Source organism: Pan paniscus, chromosome 9 (assembly GCF_029289425.2).
Source record: "Pan paniscus chromosome 9, NHGRI_mPanPan1-v2.0_pri, whole genome shotgun sequence".
Classification (NCBI taxonomy): domain Eukaryota; kingdom Metazoa; phylum Chordata; class Mammalia; order Primates; family Hominidae; genus Pan; species Pan paniscus.
This window is the reverse complement of record NC_073258.2, coordinates 63,237,324-63,259,884: the sequence shown is the minus strand read 5'-3', so window position 1 is coordinate 63,259,884 and position 22,561 is coordinate 63,237,324. Positions and strand designations below refer to the sequence as shown.

The 22,561-nt window shown below is 48.0% G+C and overlaps 1 pseudogene; it reads left to right on the top strand.

The window, feature by feature from the left end:
- Positions 1 to 14,240: 14,240 nt before the first annotated feature.
- LOC100979673 (small ribosomal subunit protein uS5-like) lies at positions 14,241 to 16,162 on the top strand (annotated as a pseudogene).
- Positions 16,163 to 22,561: the final 6,399 nt, after the last annotated feature.

Sequence of the window (22,561 nt, the reverse complement as noted above, 5' to 3'; positions counted from 1 at the left end):
TGTTACATAAAATAGTTCCGCAAACGGCCGCTTTTCTGCCAGGCATGGTGTCTGTGCTTCTGGCTTTGGCTTATCTTGTAACTATTGACAGGGGTGTGGTCAAAACAAACCTCCCACATCCCGTACGTGTCTGCTGACTGCAGCTTTCCTGATGTAATAACAAAGCTGTCAGATGTGTTTCTTCACACCATGAAGTCTGCAGTCCCTACTGTTTTGAAATCCATGTGCATTAAGACACTGACTCACTTCCCTTAGCCTACTGAGTTCTGTTGCTTTCTGGACCAACAAACCCTGTGGGCACCTCCCCGTCCAGAGCTCACTGAAACTGTCAGACTTACCTGCAAGGGCCTGGGATTCTAAATTTCACTCTGTCACTCTTGGAGGTGAGGGGAAAGCTGTATGGGCATTGAGGTGACGTTTCTGGGCTTTGATGTCTCCATAGGAAAGGACATATAAATACAAAATGTGGTTAACCCTAATTAACCCCTAATTCAGACCGTTGGGGACAGAACCAAGGTCTATTAATTTTTTCTAAAAAAGGAAAGACATTAGAAAAGAATGTTTCTCTCGATTGTGTAGAAGAGTTGGACGAGGTGAACATTCCGCTGGGTGGCTCTGTCACAAACTAGCTTTTGTTCAATCATTCAAGACATATCGACTGCCAAACACTGCTCTAGGCTCCTGAAAAAATGATCATGGCAAGACAGTTACAGACCATGCCTCTTCATGGAACTTACCAAGATGTGTGCTTGGGGAAACACACTGACTGTCTTTGGACTACTTGTTTCTTAATTAATTAGTAATAGCTGACACTTAGGGAGCACTTACCACATACCAGTTTCTGTGCGAAACCCTCGCTTTGCACTCCTTTTAAAAATAGCTATTTTCTGGCCAGACATGGTGGCTCACGCCTGTAATCCCAGCACTTTATGAGGCCGAGGTGGGTGGATCACCTGAGGTCAGGAGTTCGAGACCAGCCTGGCCAACATGGTGATACCCCGTCTCTATTAAAAATACAACATGCCATGTTCCATGGCAACATGGAAAAATACAAAAATTATGGCCAGGCGCGGTGGCTCACGCCTGTAATCCCAGCACTTTGGGAGGCCGAGGTGGGTGGATCACCTGAGGTCGGGAGTTCGAGACCAGCCTGGCCAACATGGCAAAACCCTGTCTCTACTAAAAATACAAAAATTATGGCCGGGCTCGGTGGCTCACACCTGTAATCCCAGCACTTTGGGAGGCCGAGGCAGGTGGATCACCTGAGGTCAGAAGTTCAAGACCAGCCTGGACAACGTGGTGATATCCCGTCTCTATTAAAATTACAAAAAATTAGCTGGATGTGATGATGGGCACCTATAATCCCAGCTACTGGGGAGGCTGAGGCAAGAGAATCGCTTGAACCTGAAAGGCAGCTGTTGTGTGAGCCGAGAGTGCGCCATTGCACTCCAGCCTGGGTGACAAGAGTGAAACTCCATCTCAAAAAAAATAAAAATAAAAATAATAAAAATACAAAAATTAGCCAGGTGTGGTGACACATGCCCATAATCCTGGCTACTCAGGAGGCTGAGACAAGAGAATCACTTGAACCCAGGAGGCAGAGGTTGCAGTGAACCGAGATCACACCACTGCACTCCAGCCTTCACGACAGAGTGAGACCCTGTCTGAAAAAAAAGCTATTTAAGCTATTTTCTTTTATCACAATTCCTATTCCCTTCTCCCCTACAAACAACCATCCTAATGCTTTTAATGTTCATCTTTGCCTGTTTTCTTGGAATTTCAGGTTATTTTCTTTTTTATATGATTCTAAAAGCCATTTTTATTTGATTTTTTAATATATCATATACATTTTCACAGCAAGAATTAGAGGTTGAGTCAGACGTGATTGGAAGATCTCATTCCAGTCTTTTGCACTTACTAAGATCACTTTTTTTTCTCAACTTTTAAGTTCCGGGGTACATGTGCAGGATGTGCAGGTTTGTTCCATAGGTAAACGTGTGCCATGGTGGTTTGCTGCACAGATCAACCCATCCCCTAGGTATTAAGCCCAGCATCTATTAGCTATTCTTCCTGATGTTCTCCTTCCCCCTCTAACCTTCCTACAGACCCCAGTGTGTGTTATTCCCCTCTTGTGTCCATGTGTTCTCATCACTCAGCTCCCACTTATAAGTGAGAACAATCAGCGTTTGGTTTTCTATTCCTGTATTAGTTTGCTGAGGATAATGGCTTCCAGCTCCATTCACGTCCCTGCAAAGGACATGACCTCATCCTTTCTATGGCTGCATAGTATTCCATGGTGTATATATACCACATTTTCTTTATCTAGTCTATCATGGATGAGCATTTAGGTTGATTCCATGTCTTCGCTATTGTGAATAGTGCTGCAATGAACATATGTGAGGATGTACATTTACAACAGAATGATTTCTATTCCTTTGGGTATATACTCAGTAATGGGATTGCTGGGTCAAATGGTATTTCTGCTTCTAGATCTCTGAGGAATCACCACACTGTCTTCCACAATGGTTGAACTAATTTACATTCCCACCAACATGTAAAAGTGTTCCTTTTTCTCTGCATCTTTGCCAGCATCTGTTGTTCAGGTTTGTATACATGTATTCGAATATATATTTATGTCAGGTATGTTTATGCAAATTAGAATATATAGATGTTCTTCTTCTGCACTAGGTTGGTAAGGTCCACCCGTGTTGCTGTGTGTGCATCTACAACCCCTTCTCACAGCTGTGTGGTGCTCCATCCAGTGCAGCCACCGCCTTTCACCTGTCCATTTCCCCCAGTGAAGAACTCGCTGGATTGCCCTTAGTTCCCTGCTGTGGAACAGGAAAAACAAAGTGTCTTCTCCTGGTATACTCTCAACACTCATCACACTTCCCCTCACCAAAATCAGTGGGCTTTTCCCACCCCAACCAATTTCCGACACCAGCTGCGTAACCTATCGTTCAGTTCAATTCTGACACTAGTTACGTAGAGTTAGCATCAGATTCCACAGGTTAGCTCAGTCTCACGAGACTGCCCCCACTTCAAAGTCCAGTTGCAACTGTGGACCATTCCTACTTCTGACCAACCGCCTATAAATCCAGGCTTCCCACAACCCCCTCCTTGGGTTCGACCATTTGCTAGAATGGCTCACAGAACTCAGGGAAACACTCCTGGTTTATTACAAAGTATATTGCAAAGGATACAGATGAACAGCCAGATGAAGAAGTACGCAGGATGACATATAGGGGGAGGGACATGGAACTTCATGCCCTTTTTGGGAACATCACCCTCCAGCACCTCCACACGTTCAGAAACTCTGAGGCTCTCCAAACCCAGCCCTTTTGGATTTTTACAGAGGCCTCATTGCTTAGGCATGATTAAATCATGGGCCATTGGTGATTAGCTCAACTCTCAGCTCCTCTCCCCACCCCAGAGTTTGGGGGGGTCGGGGACAGTGCAGCTGAAAGTCCCAAGCTTCTAACCATGGCTTGGTCTTTCTGGTGACCAGGAAGCCCAGCAAGAGTCACTTCATTAGAACAATAGAAACTTCTATCACCCAGGAAATTTTAAGGGTTTGGGATGTTCTGTTCCAGGAACTGGGGGCAGAGACCAAATTTTTATTATGTCACAATATCACACCTGCCTTCACAAGCTAGTCTCTGTGATGAAGAGCATCTTTATCATGTGTCTTTAGGCCCCTATGCGACATGTGTGTGTGTGTGTATGTGTATGTATATACATACATACATATATATATGTTCCCAGAAGTGGATTCTTGGTTGTGTGGTAGACATATAGACAGTCTGGCAAGTAGGGCAGCTCACTCTGCAGAATGTCCACACCACCTACCTATGACCATCAATACAGTAGGGCACTTATACCCACCACACCTACCCTATTTGGCATTCTCTAGCTTTATCATTTTTGCCAAATAGGTGGAAAACAATATCTCATTGTTGGTTTAATTTGCAATTACTTTATGACCAGGGAACGTCTTTCACATATTTATGTTGCCCTTTAGGTTTCTTTTTTTTTTTTTTTTGAGATGGAGTCTCGCTGTGTCACCCAGACTGGAGTGCAGTGGCACGATCTCAGCTCACTGCAAGCTCCACCTCCTGGGTTCATGCCTATTCTCCTGCCTCAGCCTCCTGAGTAGCTGGGACTACAGGTGCCCACCACTATGCCTGGCTAATTTTTTTGTATTTTTAGTAGAGACAGGGTTTCACCATTTTGGCCAGGATGGTCTTGATCTCCTGACCTCATGATCTGCCCGCCTCAGCCTCCCGAAGTGCTGGGATTACACCTTTAGGTTTCTTAATCTGCAAATTGCCTATTCATACTCATTGCCCATTTTCCCACTGGGTTCTCTTTTTCTTGTGTGTAGGAGTTTCCTTGTATATTCTAGATATTAGTCCCCTTTTGGCTGCAGATATTGCAATAGCTTCTCCCAGTCTCTCATCTGTTTGTTACTTTTGACCATGGTGTGCTTTGTTTTACAGAAATCCTTTAGTTAGGGGGGATCAAATTAATCCATTTTATGTCTCATGATTGAACTTGTGATGTTTTTTGAGGAGTCCTTCCTCACCTCTAATCCATAAGGGAATTATCTTACAGAGTCTCGTTAATATCATCATTTATATTTCCCAGGTTGGGCTTCAGTTTATTGGAATCCTGCCTGTAAGTTGTGTTTATCAGGGATCCAGTTTTGTTTGTCTTTGCTTGATTTACCCACTGAGCCTTCATAACAGCTCTCCGCAGCACAGGCAGAAACTGACAGCAAAGACAGTCAAAATGTTAGCAAGTGGCAGACCTCAAATCTGATTTTGTTTCTTCAAATGTGAATAGCTGGGCCATATTATAGGTCTTCAGGAAGAGAGGGCAGCTGTAAAGCCCAGGGCACACATATAGATTCACCAGAGCAGGCATTATTAATTACGTAGTCAATGGATGAGGCTCTTGAGTCTGTCTCTTGGACTCAGTTCAATGAGAAATGTCCGAGAACCACAGGAATGACCACGCCCAAAGCCCCGGCTTCAGTGGGAAGTCCCTTCCCATCTCTGACCACTCCACTATGCAGCCTCCTCAAAATAACTTCTTCTTCCTCAACTTAGGGCCTCCCTCTACTTCCTGTCCTAATCTCCTGTGCTTAGGAATTCTTTTTCTTTTTTTTTTTTTGAGATGGTGTTTTGCTCTTGTTGCCCAAGCAGCTGGAGTGCAATGGCGTGATCTCAGATCAGTGCAACCTCTGCCTCCCGAGTTCAAGTGATTCTCCTGCCTCAGCCTCCCGAGTAGCTGGGATTACAGGCACCCACCACCATGCCTAGCTAATTATTGTACTTTTTGTAGAGACAGGGTTTCACCATGTTGACCAGGATGGTCTTGAACTCCCAGCCTCAGGTAATCCTCCCACCTCGGCCTCCCAAAGTGCTGGGATTACAGGTGTGAGCCACCGCACCCAGCCATGCTTATGAATTCTAATAAGTCACAATTACTAACATGGAGAGAGCACTTTCTATGTGCCAGGCACTATTCTAAGCACTTAGCATGTATTTCACTCATTTAATATCCACAGCTCTATGAGGTGGGTAATATTATTGTACTCATTTCGTGGAGTATAATATAGAGGCTAAGGTTCTCACCATTAGTAAGTAACAGAGTAGGGATATAAACCCAGGCTGCCCAAGCACAGAGACTGCACTTTAACCAGGGTGTCCTACTGTCCCTTGTCACTCTGGCCCAGATAAAATATGGCTTTCAGAAACTGTGAAATACAGGCACAGTGGCTCACGTCTGTAATCCCAGCACTTTGGGAGACCAAGGCAAGTGGATGACTTGAGGTCAGGAGTTCAAGACCAGCCTGGCCAACATGGCAAAACCCTGTCTCTACTAAAAATACAAAAATTAGCCAGGCGTGGTGGCATGTGCCTGTAATCCCAGCTACTTGGGAGGCTGAGGCAGGAGTCTCACTTGAATCCAGGAGGTTGCAGTAAGCCAAGATTGCACCACTGCACTCCAGCCTGGGTGACAGAGTGAGACTCTGTCTCAGAAAGAAAAAAACAAACAAACAGTGAAATACAGACAACTAAAGTAGGCTCTGACCATTTTATTTTTAACCAGGACACTCCAAAGTCCAGAATTGCCTTGGTGAACACTTGCAGTGGTCTCAGTGGCCTGGTGACCGCACATCCCCGCTGGAGTCAAAGTCCCTGAACATGTCACTTGTTTAAGAAAGCCCACTAATTCATTAAGTCAAAAGTCTTCATTAAGTGACTATTTGGATAGCCATAGAGCCCTATTTCTTGGCCCAGCCAGATGGCAGGGTGCTTGTCACTGTGTTTGGCAGGAGTTCTCAGTCCCCTTTGGGTAACCCAGTCCTGGGGGCTGAAAGCATGACTGCTTCCCAGGAGCCTGTGCTGGCTTTGGGGCCTTTGTTCTTGGCCACAGGCCCCATTATTCTCAGATGCTTTTCTTTCTGCTTGATCATCTTCTTTTGACCTCATCTTGGTTACTGTTCATTACCCTCATGTTTCCCCTCACACTTCCCTTTTGTCTCTAGCTTTCAGCTCTTCTCCTCTCTTACCTCTTTCTCAGGTTTGAATAACAATGTGTCATCTGCCCTTTCTTCCCCCTTCTCTTTTCTCTGACCTTGAATCCCAAGGCCATATTGGAACTGGAGCTAGGTCTATGCAATATCACTTCTCCTTCCTTTCTGGTCCCATGTCCCTCCCACTCCAGGAAGCTCCTGCTTACCAACACTCCTGACATGGCTAGTACTTTTTTTTTTTTTTTTTTCTTTTTTTGAGACAGAATCTCACTTTGCTGCCCAGGTTGAAGTACAGTGGCAAGATCTCAGCTCACTGCAACCTCCGCCTCCCAAGTTCAAGCGATTCTCCTGCCTCAGGTTCCTGAGTAGTTGGGATTACAAGCAGGCGTCACCATGCCTGGCTAATTTTTGTGTTTTTAGTAGAGACAGGGTTTCATCATGTTGGCCAGGCTGGTCTCGAACTCCTGACCTCAGGTGATCCACCTGCCTCGGCCTCCCAAAGTGCTGGGATTACAGGTGTGAGCCACCGCGCCCGGCCGCTAGTACATTTTTTATTCGTGTTTCTGTCTCTCTAGGAAGACTCTTTGCTCCTTAAAGACAAAGGACTACATTTTCAGGGTTTAGAATCGACGTGGGCAGATGGGAAATAAGTTTGGGGCTGTAAGTGAATGAATCAGTTAGACATGCCTTCTCAGATTCCTCCTGCTACAATCACTTGCTGCCTGTCCTGTGGCTGGCTGGGTGCACGCTGTAGTTTCTCCTAATAAACTGCAAGCTTCTAAGAAGAGTAGGGCATGGCATCACCAAAAGGACATAGTCTGTCTCCTCCAGAACCCAGCACTATTGCAGAGCAAGTGCCCAGCCAAGAGCTGTTGAATTGGCTTGGAGGTCAGAAGCCACTGTGACCTCTAGGCAGCAGAACAAGGAACTTGAGGGGATAGGGTGAGGGATTAGAACCCTTGGGTGTCTAGCCGGGCGTGGTGGCTCATGCCTGTAATCCTAGCTACTTGGGAGGCTGAGGCAGGAGAATTGCTTGAACCTGGGAGGTGGAAGTTGTGGTTAGCCGAGATCGCACTGAGCCGAGATCGCCATTGCACTCCAGCCTGGGCAACAAGAGCAACAAGAGCGAAACTCCGTCTCAAAAAAAAACAAAAAAAACAAAAAAAACCTCGGGTGTCAACCTTCTGGAAAATCAGCCTTTTAATTGGCAAGTCCCAGAAGAGGAAGCCTAGGCAGTTAGACCCCAGGCCCCTTGTACCGTGGCCCCAGGACATTGGAGGAAATAGGTGTTTGAGGCCATGATAGGGTGCTGATACCATGCAGGGCAGGGCTCTTGGTGCCTCGAGGCTTTTGCATCTTTACTTCCTGCTGAAGTTAGAGAGAGCTGACTGGACTTAGTACAAGCATAGGAGTGGGGATCCAGGACTCAGGAAGGCCAGCTCTGCCATCCTGGGTCAAAGAGATGTCCTCCCTGGACATCTGGCTCCCGCTTTAAGAAATCATATCAGCCAGTCATGATATGGCTCACGCCTATAATCCCAGCACTTTGGGAGGCCGAGGTGGGAGGATCACTTGAGCCCGGGAATTCGAGACCAGGCACTGCAACAAAGTGAGACCCCATTTCTTCAAAAAATAAAATAATTAGCTGAGTGTCATAATGCATGCCTGTAGTCCCAACCACTTAGGAGGCTGAGGTGGGAGGATCACTTGAGCCCAGGAGATTGAGGCTGCAGTGAACAACAATGATGGCACCACTGCATTCCAGCCTGGGTGACAGAGTGAGAGCCTGTCTCAAAAAAAGAAAAAAAACGCAAAGGAATAATGGCGGCAGTCCACCATCTTGTCTTGCTGCTGTCTGAGACTCAGACATGGCTTCTAAGTTCCTATTAAACGTTTCTTTCTAAGAAACTAGATTGGTCAGCCTCTTTCTTTGGCCTTTCAGCTTCCTTAGACTCTGGGGATAGGTTTGCAAAGGCCTGCCCCCAACAGAGCATGTGGCAAGCCAGCTGGGCCAGGAGCTGAGAGATCAAGAAATGGGTGAAGGGAATGAATCATCCGTCTGGGAAATTGTAGGGTCCAGCCCCACAGGGTCGGTGGGCTTCTCCCTGTGTGTGGCGACGAGAGAGTGTAGAAATAAAGACACAAGACAAAGAGATAAAAGAAAAGACAGCTGGGCCCCGGGGACCACTACCACCAATTCGCGGAGACCGGTAGTAGCCCCGAATGTCTGGCTGTAGGGGTGGGTTGCCCCTACACACCTGTGGGTGTTTCTCGTAAGGTGGAATGAGAGACTTAGGAAAGAAAAAGACACAGAGACAAAGTATAGAGAAAGAAATAAGGGGACCCGGGGAACCAGCGTTCAGCATATGGAGGATCCCCTATGGAGGATCCCGCCAGCCTCTGAGTTCCCTTAGTATTTATTGATCATTCGTGGGTGTTTCTCCGAGAGGGGGATGTGTCAGGGTCACAAGACAATAGTGGGGAGAGGGTCAGCAGACAAACACGTGAACAAAGGTCTTTGCATCATAGACAAGGTAAAGGATTAAGTGCTGTGCTTTTAGATGTGCATCCACATAAACATCTCAATGCTTTACAAAGCAGTATTGCTGCCCGCATGTCCCACCTCCAGCCCTAAGGCGGTTTTTCCCTATCTCAGTAGATGGAACGTACCATCGGGTTTTATACCGAGACATTCCATTGCCCAGGGACGGGCAGGAGACAGATGCCTTCCTCTTGTCTCAACTGCAAGAGGCATGCCTTCCTCTTTTACTAATCCTCCTCAGCACAGACCCTTTACGGGTGTCGGGCTGGGGGACGGTCAGGTCTTTCCCTTCCCACGAGGCCATATTTCAGACTATCACATGGGGAGAAACCTTGGACAATACCTGGCTTTCCTAGGCAGAGGTCCCTGCGGCCTTCCGCAGTTTTTGTGTCCCTGGGTACTTGAGATTAGGGAGTGGTGATGACTCTTAAGGAGCATGCTGCCTTCAAGCATCTGTTTAACAAAGCACATCTTGCACCGCCCTTAATCCATTTAACTCTGAGTTGACACAGCACATGTTTCAGAGAGCACGGGATTGGGGGTAAGGTTGTAGATTAACAGAATCTCAAGGCAGAAGAATTTTTCTTAGTACAGAACAAAATGGAGTCTCCTATGTCTACTTCTTTCTACATAGACACAGTAACAATCTGATCTCTCTTGCTTTTCCCCACATCTGGCTGTGCTGTTATTTATTGGATACAAAGCAAAAGGGGCAGGGTAAAGAATGTGAGTCATCTCCAATGATAGGTAAGGTCACATGGGTCACGTGTCCACTGGACAGGGGGCCCTTCCCTGCCTGGCAGCTGAGGCAGAGAGAGAGAGAGGAGACAAAGAGAAAGACAGCTTATGCCATTATTTCTGCATATTATAGACTTTTAGTACTTTCACTAATTTTCTACTGTTATCTAGAAGGCAGAGCCAGGTGTACAGGATGGAACATGAAGGCAGACTAGGAGCGTGACCACTGAAGCACAGCATCACAGGGAGACAGTTGGGCCTCCAGATAACTGCAGGCAGTCCTGACTGATGTCAGGCCCTCCACAAGAGGTGGAGGAGCAGAGTCTTCTCTAAACTCCCCCAGGGAAAAGGAGACTCCCTTTCCCAGTCTGCTAAGTAGCGGGTGTTGTTCCTTGACACTTTTCGCTACCGCTAGACCACGGTCCGCCTGGCAACGGGTGTCTTCCCAGACGCTGGCATCACCGCTAGACCAAGGAGCCCTTCTGGTGGCCCTGTCTGGGCATAACAGAAGGCTCACACTCTTGTCTTCTGGTCACACCTCACTATGTCCCCTCAGCTCCTATCTCTGTATGGCCTGGTTTTTCCTAGGTTATGATTATAGAGTGAGGATTATTATAATATTGGAATAAAGAGTAATTGCTACAAATTAATGATTAATGATAATCATATATAATCATATCTAAGATCTATATCTGGTATAACTATTCTTGTTTTATATTTTATTATACTGGAACAGCTCATGTCCTCGGTCTCTTGCCTCAGCGCCTGGGTGGCTTGCCACCCACAGGAAATCTCAGGGTGGTCGATCACTTTCTTTCTTTTTCTTTTTTTTTTAAGACAGGGTTTCACTCTGTTGCCCAGGCTGGAATGCAATGGCGCCATCATAGCTCACTGCAGCCTTGCTCTCCTGGGCTCAACTGATCCACCACTTGTACCACAGGTGCTAATTTTTTAAATTTTTTGTAGAGACGGGAATCTCACTATGTTCCCCAGGCTGGTCTTGAGCTCCCAGGCTCAAGGGATCATCCCACCTTGGCCTCTCAACGTGCTGGAATTTCAGACATGAGCCACTGTGCCTGGCTGGTCCGTTGCTTTTATGTGGAGTGGTGTGGTTCATGTTTTATACGCTTGTAGACCACCATGTGACTACGGAGATGCCCTGAAAATGCCAGTGGCTTAGAGTCATTGTTAACTGAGAGCCGTCCATTGCACAGTGATAAGGAAGGGCAGCCAGCAGACATTTTGAGACTAGTGACCTGAGTTCAGGCAGACCCACATCTGAGCATGGTCCAGCCTCAGGGTCCAGCACTTCCTTTCACTTTCGTTTTAACTATCACAGATGGCAACAACCAAGGGATTATATGTTTATTGTGGTTATTAGGGTTTTTGTTTGTTTGTTTCCAGATGGAGTTTCGCTCTTGTAGCCCAGGCTGGAGTGCAATGGCGCCATCTCGGCTCACTGCAACTTCCGTCTCCCGGGTTCAAGCGATTCTCCTGCCTCAGCCACCCCAGTAGCTGGCATTACAGGCACACGCCACCACGCCTGGCTAATTTTGTATTTTTAGTAGAGACGGGGTTTCTCCATGTTGGTCAGACTGGTTTTCAACTCCCGACCTCAGGTGATCCACCCTCCTCAGCCTCCCAAAGTGCTGGGATTATAGGTGTGAGCCACCACGCCCAGCCGTGCTTGTTAGATTTATAAACCAAAAATAAAATCTTAAGCCCCCAACCAACTGAATAGACCCTCTTGGCCAAGGTGACCCCAGAGACACCTGAAAACCTGAATTCCTGACCAGGACAGGAAGGAAGGCCAGACATGCCTCATAGACCCTCTCCCTGTGGAGTTCAGTGAAAAATTATGCCAGGGCAACAGATATATCTCTGAGACCTGTGGTTACCAAGAAGGTAGCCAATGTCAGGGAAGGCAAAACCAACTAACTACTAACACCAGAGAGCACAGTGTGAAGCACTGTTCCATTATGTAGATCATCAAATCTACAAACCCGCACTCTGTAGATTTGTGTCATCAGCTCCCTGAGGAACCTTCACTAAAATGGATTGTGAGAGTATCTATTGGAAGCAATATCTTTGGTTTTAAATGCTGTAGAGTGGAAAAAACATATATGTGTTACTGGAAAGGGGTCCCAATCCAGACCCCTAGAAAGGGTTCTTGGACCGTGCCAGTCCATAGAGTATATTGAAAACAAGTTTATTAAGAAAGTAAAGGATTAAAGAATGGCTACTCTATAGACAGAGAAGCAGCTTGGGCTGCTCGACTGATAATACTTATAGTTAATTATTTTTACTCTGTCACCCAGGCTGGAGTGCAATGGCTTGATCTCAGCTCACTGTAACCTCCGCTTCCCGGGTTCCAGCGATTCTCCTGCCTCAGCCTCCCGAGTAGCTGGGACTACAGACGTGTGCCACCACGCCCGGCTCATTTTTGTATTTTTAGTAGAGATGGGGTTTTACCGTGTTAGCCAGGATGGTATCGATCTCCTGACCTTGTGATCTGCTTGCCTCGGCCTCCCAAAGTGCTGGGATTACGGGCCTGAGCCACCACACCCGGCCTATTACTTCTTGATTATACGTTAAACAAGGGGTGGATTATTCATGAGTTTTCCGGGAAAGAGGTGGACAATTTCCAGCACTGAGGGTTCTTCCCCTTTTAAGACAGTATAGGGTATACTTTAAGACAGTGTAGGTATAGTATAACTTCCTGATATTGCCATGGCATTTGTAAACTGTCATGGCGTTGGTGGGATGTCTTTTAGCCTGCTAATGATTATAATTAGCGTATAATGAGCTGCGAGGATGACCAGAGGTCACTTTGTTGCCATCTTGGTTATGTTGGGATTTGGCTGGCTTCTTTACTACAACCCATTTTATCAGCAAGGTCTGTGTGACCTGTATCTTGTGCTGACGTCCTATCTCATCCTGTGACTTAGAATGGCTAACTTCCTGGGAATGCAGCCCAGTAGGTCTCAGCCTTATTTTACCCAGCCCCTATTCAAGATGGAGTTGCTCTGGTTCGAACTCCTCAGCCTCCTGAGTAGCTGGGACCACAAGCGCATGCCACCACGCCTGGCTAATTTTCTTTGTATTTCTTGTAGAGCCAGACTAGTCTCAAACTCCTGTGCTCAAGCCATCCGCTTGCCTCAGCCTCCCAAAGTGATGGGATTACAGCCATGGGCCACCACACTGGGCCTTGTTATTGTTATTGAGAGCATCCACCCAGGGAAGAGTCATGAGCTTTCTTCCTGGTTCATCTCCAGGAGCAGGGAAAAGAGAGAATTTATAGCCCCAGGGCCCTGTGGGCAGATTCTTTCTTGGCTCACTCTACAGAAGGTTCCAGGAAAGCTGGCGGGTGGGGTGAACACTGGGCATTTCCCTGCAGCTCAGCCTCCCAGGGAGCCAGGGAAGACTCCTGAGAAAAGCCTTTCCAGCGTGCAGGACTCCCAGCGCTCCGGAATCCCTCCTGCGGTGCCAAGCCTGGCCTCCATGCTGACTGCCCCATCAGCGGAAAGCAGGAAGCAATGGGGTGATGGGGGACTTGGGGGAGTATTTGGCAGGTGGGGAGGAAGGGGTCAGCTGGCAGCAAAGCCACGGTCCTTGGAACTTGGATCCTTTCCTTACTCTGCATTGCTCACAGCAGAATCTTACCCCCCCATCCCCACCCCCACTGGACCTAGCCCTCAGGAAGCCACGTGCCTGGAGGACTCTCCTGTTAGATTGGATGCTTGCAGACTGGGCACTTGCTGACTCCTGGCTGTGACACAAAGCCCTCTATTGCTCCCCCTGGGTCCCTCACCTGCCAGGATTTACTCACGTTTCTGAGAAGAAGCCCAGAGGCCAGGGGACCTGGGGCAGGAGGCTCCCTGTGAACACAGAGTCCTATTCACAGATGAGGGCTCAGAGTCCTTGCCCTAAGGGAGTTGGTTGGGGCACTGGGACACACAGGCAGTTCGTGGCAGAGCAGGGACTGGAGCCAGGTCTGTGATCTGAGTCACCACCCATGGCTACTGCTGTCTTCTTCCCTGCCCACCAGTGCCCATCAGTATTAGGGAGAACTCCCTGGTACTCGGTTCAGGAGAGGCATCTTGTGACTCCTCATGCAGCCAAGGCCTGGGACCTGGGGCCAGGGAAGATCCTCAGGCTCTGTCATGGAAGAGCGAGTATTGGCCTTACCCCAAGACTTCTCTGCCGGAAACTCCACTCCTCATCCCCAGCTCAACCCCCAGGCAGAGGGACTTTTCTCCTCCTCCACCTGAATCTCCAGTTCCAAGAAACAAGAAGCTGGCTCCAAAGGAAGACCTCCCCTTTTTCGATGCCCTGTTTATCTCTAAAGTGGACATGATTGATGGCACAGGAATGCATTCAGCTGCAAGTAACAGAAAACATGACCAACAATGTGGGAAAGACATAGATGTTTACTTTGCTCATGTAAGAAGATGACAGAGCTTCTTCTCCGAGAAAACACCAAATGGCAGATGACACAGTGCAGTGGGAGGCCCAGAGGCCCTGGGATGAGGAACAGTGGCAGCTTCTGCAGAGGCTTCGGCACTGGCATCTGGGGCTGAGGTCACGGCCAGGGTTGGGGCCAGGGGCATGAGAGCTCCAAGGCTATGGAGCTCTCAGAGGCAAGGCTGAGGATAAGGAGTGGATGCCCGTCACCAAGCTGGGCCGTCTGGTCAAGGACATGAAGATCAAGTCCCTGGAGGAGGTCTATCTCTTCTCCCTGCCCCTCAAGGAGTCTGATATCATTTACTTTTTCCCTGGGGGCTTCTCTCAAGGATGGGGTTTTGAAGATCATGCCGGTGCAGAAGCCGACCTGCGCTGGCCAGTACACCAGGTTCAAGTCATTTGTTGCCACTCGACTACAATGGCCACCTCATTCTGCGTGTTAAGTGCTTCAAGAGGTGGCCACTGCCATCCAAGGGGCCATCAACTCTCCACGGTCCCTGGGCACAGAGGCTACTGGGGGAACAATATCGGCAAGCCCCACAGTGTCCCTTGCAAGGTGACAGGCCACCATGGCTCTGTGCTAGTGCACCTTAACCCTGTGCCCAAGGGCGCTGGCATCGTCTCCGCCATGATGCCCGGTGCCCAGGAAGGTGCTGATGATAGCTGGTATCGATGACTGCTACACCTTGGCCAGGGGCTGCACTGCCACCCTGAGCAACTTTGCCAAGGCCAGCTTTGATGTCATCTCCAAGACCTACAGCTACCTGACCCGACCTCTAGAAGAATACTGTATTCACCAAGTCTCTTTACCAGGAATTCACTCGCCATCTTGTCAAGACCCAGACCAGAGTCTCTGTGCAGAGGACCCAGGCTCCAGCTGTGGCTACAACATAGTGTTTTTATACAAGAAAAAGTTAAGCCTTTGAAAAAAAAAAAAAGACCGGGCATGGTGGCTCACGCCTCTAAACCCAGCACTTTGGGAGGCTGAGGTGGGTGGATCACTTGAAGTCAGGAGTTCAAGACCAGCCTGGCCAACATGGTGAAACCCTGTCTCCACTAAAAATACAAAAATTAGCTGGGTGTGACGGCAGGTGCCTGTAATCCCAGCTACTCGGGAGGCTGAGGCGGGAGAATTGCCTGAACCCGGGAGGTGGAGGTTGCGGTGAGCTGAGATGGCACCACTGCACTGCAGCCTGGGTGACACAGTGAAACTCCATCTCAAAAAAAAAGGAGAAGAAAAGACAGGGCTCTGGGCTATGGTCATTCTGGTTCTTTTAGGTTTCCCCTCATGGTTTCATGATGGCTGCAGCAGCCGCATACACCACATCCTCACAACATGTTCAGATGCAGGAAGCAGGGAGTGATACCAGGCAAAGAATTTTCACCGCCCAGCTTTGATCTTATCAGCAAAGAAAGACTGTTTTCAAGGTCTCAAGAGGTCTCCTGACCTCTCCTCACAGCACTGGCCAAACAGGGGCTATAAAGTCTAAAGTCCTCCCTGACAAAGACAAAGCCAGGACATATCCGGCCATCCCATCCTTTACAGTGAGTGGAGGACAGGAAGAAAGGTTTTGGGACTGATTTGGGGTTAACCAAACAAAAGTACTTGCCACAACTGACCAGCTCTAGGAGTCCTGGTTTTGAGCAACTAGACTTGGGAACAAATGTAACACAAGGCTAATCCTCCCTAGCTTCCTGACAGTTTCTCTCTAACAGAAGACAAGTAGATCCTCACTGGTGTTCTCTCCAAGCTAGAGTCCTAACCACTGTGAGAATCCATTCCACTACTGTTCCACAAATAAGCCACGAGCGCAGGGGTTAGATCTGAGGCTGATTTTTTTTTTCTGTCTTTTGTTTGTTTTGTTTGTTTTTTACTTTTTAAAATTTATTATTATTATTATTATTTTTATTTTTATTTTTTGAGACAGAGTCTTGCTCTTGCCACCCAGGCTGGAGTGCAGTGGTGTGATCTCGGCTCACTGCAACCTCTGCCTCCCGGGTTCAAGCGATTCTCCTGCCTCAGCCTCCCAAGTAGCTGGGATTACAGGTGCCTGCCACCACGCCTGGCTAATTTTTGTATTTTTAGTAGAGACGGGGTTTTGCCATGTTGGCCAGGCTGGTCTGGAACTCCTGACCTCAAGGGATCCGCCTGCCTTAGCCTCCCAAAGTGCTGGTAGGCGTGAGCCACCTTGCCCGGCCATGTTTTTAATTTTTTTAGAGATGGGGTCTCACTCTGTTGCCCAGGCTGGAGGGCAGTGGCACCATTATAGCTCACTGCAGTCTCAACCTCCTGGGCTCAAGCAATCCTCCCACCTCAGATTCCTGAGTAGCTGGGACTTCAGGCATGCACCACCACACCCAGCTAATTTTTTTTTTTTTTTTTTTTTGAGACAGAGTCTCGCTCTGTCGCCCAGGCAGGAGTGCAGTGGCGCGATCTCTGCTCACTGCAAGCTCCATCTCCCAGGTTCACACTGTTCTCCTGCCTCAGCCTCCCAAGTAGCTGAGACTACAGGCACCTGCCATCACGCCCGGATAGTTTTTTGTACATTTAGTAGAGACGAGGTTTCACCATGTTAGTCAGGATGGTCTCGATCTCCTGACCTAGTGATCCACCTGCCTAGGCCTCCCAAAGTGCTGGGATTACAGGCATGAGCCACCGCACCCGGCCCAAAACTTTTTTTTTTTTTTTTGAGATGGAGTCTTGCTGTGTTGCCCAGGCTGGAGTGCAGTGGCATGATCTCGGCTCACTGCAACCTCTGACTCCTGAGTTCAAGTGATTCTCCTGCCTCAGCCTCCCAAGTAGCTGGGATGACAGGCACCCGCCACCATGCCTGGCTAAATTTTGTATTTTTAGTAGAAATGGGGTTTTGCCATGTTGGCCAGGCTGGTCTTGAACTCCTGGCCTCAGGTGATCCACCCACTTCAGCCTCCCCAAAGTGCTGGGATTACAGGCATGAGCCACCGCGCTCGGCTAATGTTTTATTATTTATAGAGACGATGTCTAGCTGTGTTGCCCAGGCTGGTCTCAAATTCCTGGACTCACGCAATCCTCTTGCCTTGGCCTCCCAAAGTGCTGAGATTACAAATGTGAGCCACCACAGCCAACCAACTTTTTCTTTTATATTGAGGCAAAATTCACATCCCATAAAATTTACCGTTTCGGCCGGGCACAGTGGCTCACGCCTGTAATCCCAGCACTTTGGGAGGCCGAGGCGGGCAGATCACGAGGTCAGGAGATCGAGACCATCCTGGCTAAAATGGTGAAACCCCGTCTCTAGTAAAAATACAAAAACATTAGCCAGGCCTGGTGGCGGGCGCCTGTGGTCCCAGCTACTCGGGAGGCTGAGGCAGGAGAATGGTGTGAACCTGGGAGGTGGAGCTTGCAGTGAGCCGAGATCGCACCACTGCACTCCAGCCTGGGCGACAGAGTGAGACTCCGTCTCAAAAAAAAAAAAAAAATTTACCACTTTAACCAAAGTGTAGAATTCATTTTAAAGTGTAAAATTTATACATTCAAAATGTTGTGCAACCATCACCACCATCTCATTCCAGAACATTTTTATCTCCCCAAAAGGAAGCTCCATACCCATTAAGCAGTGACTGCCATTGTCCTGTCTCTCCAGTTCCCTAGCAACCACTACTCTGCTGTCTCTATGGATTTGCCTATTCTGGACATTTCTTTTTTTTTTTTCTTTTTTTTTTTTTGAGACAGAGTCTCACACTGTCACCCCGGCTGGAGTGTAGTGGTGCGATCTCGGCTCACCGCAAGCTCTGCCTCCCGGGTTCACGCCATTCTCCTGCCTCAGCCTCCCAAGTAGCTGGGACTACAGGTGCCCACCACCACACCCGGCTAATTTTTTGTATTTTTAGTAGAGACGGGGTTTCACCGTGTTAGCCAGGATGGTCTCGATCTTCTGACCTCCTGATCCGCCCGCTTCGGCCTCCCAGAGCACTCAGATTACAGGTGTGAGCCACCACGCCCAGCCTGGACATTTCATATAAATGGAATCATACGATATGTGGGCTGTTGTGTCTGGCATCTTGCATAGTTTCCAAGATTCATCCATGTGGTAGCATCTATCAATACTTCATTATTTTATGGTTGAAGAAAACTCCATGAAATGAATAAATATAGCATATTTTGTTTACCCAATCACCAGTTGATGGGCATTTGGGTTGTTTCAAACCTTTGGGTATTACACATAATGCTACTATGAACATTCAAGTACCAGTTTCTGTTTTCACTTCTTTTGGGTATATACCTAAGAGTGAAATTGCTGGGTCATATGGTAATTCCATGGTTAAGTGTTCGAAGACTGCCAAAAAGTTTTCTACAATAGCTGTACCATTTTACCAGCAATGTATGAAGTTTCCAATTTCTCCACATCCTCATCAACACTTGTTATTTTCAGTGTTTTTAGTTATAGCCATCCTAGTGGGTAGGGAGTGGTATCTCACTGTGGTTTTGTTTTGTTTTTTTTTTTCAAGACGGGGTCTTGCTCTGTCGTCAGGCTGGAGTGGCGCGATCTCGGCTCACTGCAACCTCCGCCTCCCGGATTCAAGTGATTCTCCTGCCTCAGCCTCCCGAGTAGCTGAGACTACAGGTGCGTGCCACAACGCCCAACTAATTTTTGTATTTTTAGTAGAGACGGGGTTTCACCATGTTGGCCCAAATGGTCTCGATCTTTTGACCTTGTGACCTGCCCACCTCAGCCTCCCAATGTGCTGGGATTACAGGCATGAGCCGCCACATCCAGCCCTCATTGTGACTTTTATTTGCATTTCCCTAATGACTGATGATGTTGAGGACCATGTTTATTGACCATCTGCAGATCTTTTGCGGAGAAATGTACAATCAAGTCCTTTGCTCATTTGTTTGTTTGTTTTTTGAATTGTTGAGTTCTAACAGTTCTTTATGTATTCTGGATCCTAGACTCTTATCAGATATATGACTTGCAAATATTTTTCCCATTTTTGGGTTATCGCTTCACTTTCATGATAGTGGTGTTTGATGCACAAAAGTTTTAGATACCAATGAAGTCCATTTTTTCTTTTGTTACTTGCTTGTGCTTTTGGTGTCATATCTAAGAATCCATAGCCAAATCCAAGGTCATGAAGACTTAGCCCTATGTTTTCTTCTATGAGTTTGGTAGTTTTTAGCTCTTACATTTAGATATTTGATCCATTTTCAGTAAATTTTGTACATAGTATGAGGTAAGGGTCCAACTTCTTTCTTTTGAACATGGATATCCAGTTGTTCCAGCCTGTTCCAGCTCCATTTATTGAATGACTGTGGCCCCTCCAACTTTTTTTTTTTTTTTAGATGAAATCTTGCTCTGTCACCCAGGCTGGGGTGCAGTGGTGCTATCTCGGCTCACTGCAGACTCCACCTCTCGGGTTCAAATGATTCTCCTGCTCAGCCTCCCAAGTAGCTGGAATTACAGGCACCTGCCACCACACCGAATAATTTTTGTATTTTTAGTAGAGATGGGCTTTCACCATGTTGGCCAGGCTGGTCTCAAACTCCTGATCTCAGGTGATCCACCCTTCTCAGCCTCTCAAAGTGCTGGGATGACAGGCGTGAGTCACCGCGCCTGGCCTGTGGCACCCTTTTTGAAAGTTAATTGACCTTACGTGTATAGGTTTATTTCTAGACTCTAAGTTGTACCTCATTGATCTACACCATTAATTTCTAAGGCATTGGAGAAAGAGGCAAATGAACACAGGTCCAACTCTTTAGAGAAACAAATTTAATAAAGCAAAACACTCTTCTCCCTGGACTACATTGGCCTGGGCAGAATTTTTGGGGTTCATGATAGATTTTCAGTCAAAATATCTTATCTAAATTTTTTTTTTTTTGAGACTGGGTCTCATTCTGTTGCCCAAGCTGGAGGGCAGTGGCATGATCGCAGCTCACTGTAGACTCAGTCTCCCAGGATCAAGCGATCCCTTTACCTCAGCGTCCCAAGCAGCTGGGAGTATAGGCATAAGCACCACACTCAGCCTTATCTGAACTTTGAACATTGGTATGACCTTGGTTCCTTTTTCTTTGGAGACGAAGTCTCGCTCGTCGCCCAGGCGGGAGAGCAGTGGCGCGATCTTGACTCACTGCAACCTCCATCTCCCGGGTTCAAGCAGTTCTCCTGCCTCAGCCTCCCAAGTAGCTGGGACTATGGGTGCGTGCCATCACAGCCGCCTAATTTTTTTTTTTTTTTGAGACCCAGTCTTGCTTTGTTGCCCAGGTTGGAGTGCAGTGGTGAGATCTCGGCTCACTGCAAGCTCCGCCTCCCGGGTTCACGCCATTCTTCTGCCTCAGCCTCCCAAGTAGCTGGGACTATAGGCGCCCACCACCATGCCCAGCTAATTTTTTGTGTTTTTAATAGAGACGGGGCTTCACCATGTTAGCCAGGATGGTCTCGATCTCCTGACCTCGTGAACCACCCGCCTCGGCCTCCCAAAGGGCTGGCATTACAGGCGTGAGCCACTGTGCCCGGCCAATTTTTTGTATTTTTAGTAGAGACGGGGTTTCACCATATTGGCCAGGCTTGTCTTGAACTCCTGACCTCAGGTGATCCACCTGCCTCAGCCTCCCAAAGTGCTGGGATTACAGGCGTGAGCCACTGCATCAAGCCCCTTGGTTCCTACTTTATTCCCAGAAGAGAAACTCTTCTGGGGAGGTGGCCATCCACACGCTGAAAAATGGCTTCTCCTTTTTAAACCTAACCAACTGTCCAAGTCAGAGAAACACAAATTCACGCTGTAAAGTCTTGGCCTAGGAGTCACTTCCCCTGGGGAAGCTGGTAGCCCCCCTATCTTGTCAGTGCCCTTCCTATCAACCCCTCAATAAGCTCTCCTAAAAGAAAAAGGCTGTGAGTCCAATTATATGGTTTGTGGGAGAGAAAAACCCTTGGTCCCCTGGGTGGTAGCAAATGGAGGACACTTAAAGGCTGGCAGTTGGTGTCTGGGGAACAGTCTGGATCTCCTATACTCCACGACCTACAGATTGCAGGCAGCTGGTCAGGTGGAGTCAGGCAGTCAGTTCTCCCATCCCCCGTCCCAACCCCCGACATCATGGGACAGAAAAAGCTGGCACCCGTGGGTGGGAAGAATTTCAGAGAGAAAGAGGGAGATTGAGCAGGAGAGGGAGGCTGCTTGCAGCCCTGAATAACATCTTTCTTTGCATATTTTCTTCCTCCAGAACAGTTTGGAGGCACAGTCCAGCTGCTGCCTTGGCTTTTGATCAGAATGATTACCCACAGGCCCATCCTTTCTTAGCACTGTTAGAGAACAGAGAGATGGCACTGGCTTCCAAAGTGTCCCGCGGGTGTCTTTTCTGCCTTTTTCTATCCTTCCATCCATTCCTGTGGGTTTTAGGGCAGCTGCTCATTTGAAAGAGAGGAGAAAGACGTTTTTTTGTTTGTTTGTTTTGAGACGGAGTCTCGCTCTGTTGCCAGGCTGGAGTGCAGTGGCACGATCTCGGCTCACTGTAACCTCCGCTTCCCAGGTTCAAGCGATTCTCCTGCCTCAACCTCCCGAGTGGCTGGGACTACAGGCACATGCTACCACCATGCCCAGCTAATTTTTGTATTTTTAGTAGAGATAGGGTATCGCCACGTTCGCCAGGCTGGTCTCGATCTCCTGGCCTTGTGATCTGCCTGCCTTGGCCTCCCAAAGTGCTGGGATTACAGGTGTGAGCCACTGCGCCCGGCTGAGAGACATTTTTTAAGAGCAAAATCCATGCATGGCCAGGCCTCGGAATCTTTCTAAGGCCTCCTAGACTCTCAGGGGACCCACCATGGCAGTGGCACTGACATGCAGCCCAGGGTTGTGGTCCAAGGAGGGCTTATGAGCTGACTCAGAGGAAGTAAGCTTGTTCTTGGCTGCAGGGCAAGACTAGCCATGGAGGTGGGCTCTGGCCAGCTGATCTGATATTCTTGCTGGTCCTGACTTTCATTTCCTCTGGAAATCCCGCACACTTGACCACAGAGGCTTTTGCAATATGTGTGTATCCTAATTCCCCTGGGGTTTTTCTCTTTTTGTTTTCTGAGCAGTGGGTCCACTTCAGTAAAATTACACACAAAGTTGGAGCTTTCTGTTCCAGGAAGGCAAAGGTTACAATTCTAGCAAGCCTAACACCCAAAAACACAAAACGCTGAAACCAGGAGAATGAGTTAGAAAATATGTATCCATGGCCAGGCACAGTGGCACACGCCTGTAATCCCAGCACTTTGGGAGGCCAAGGCGGGTGGATCACGAGGTCAGGAGTTCAAGAC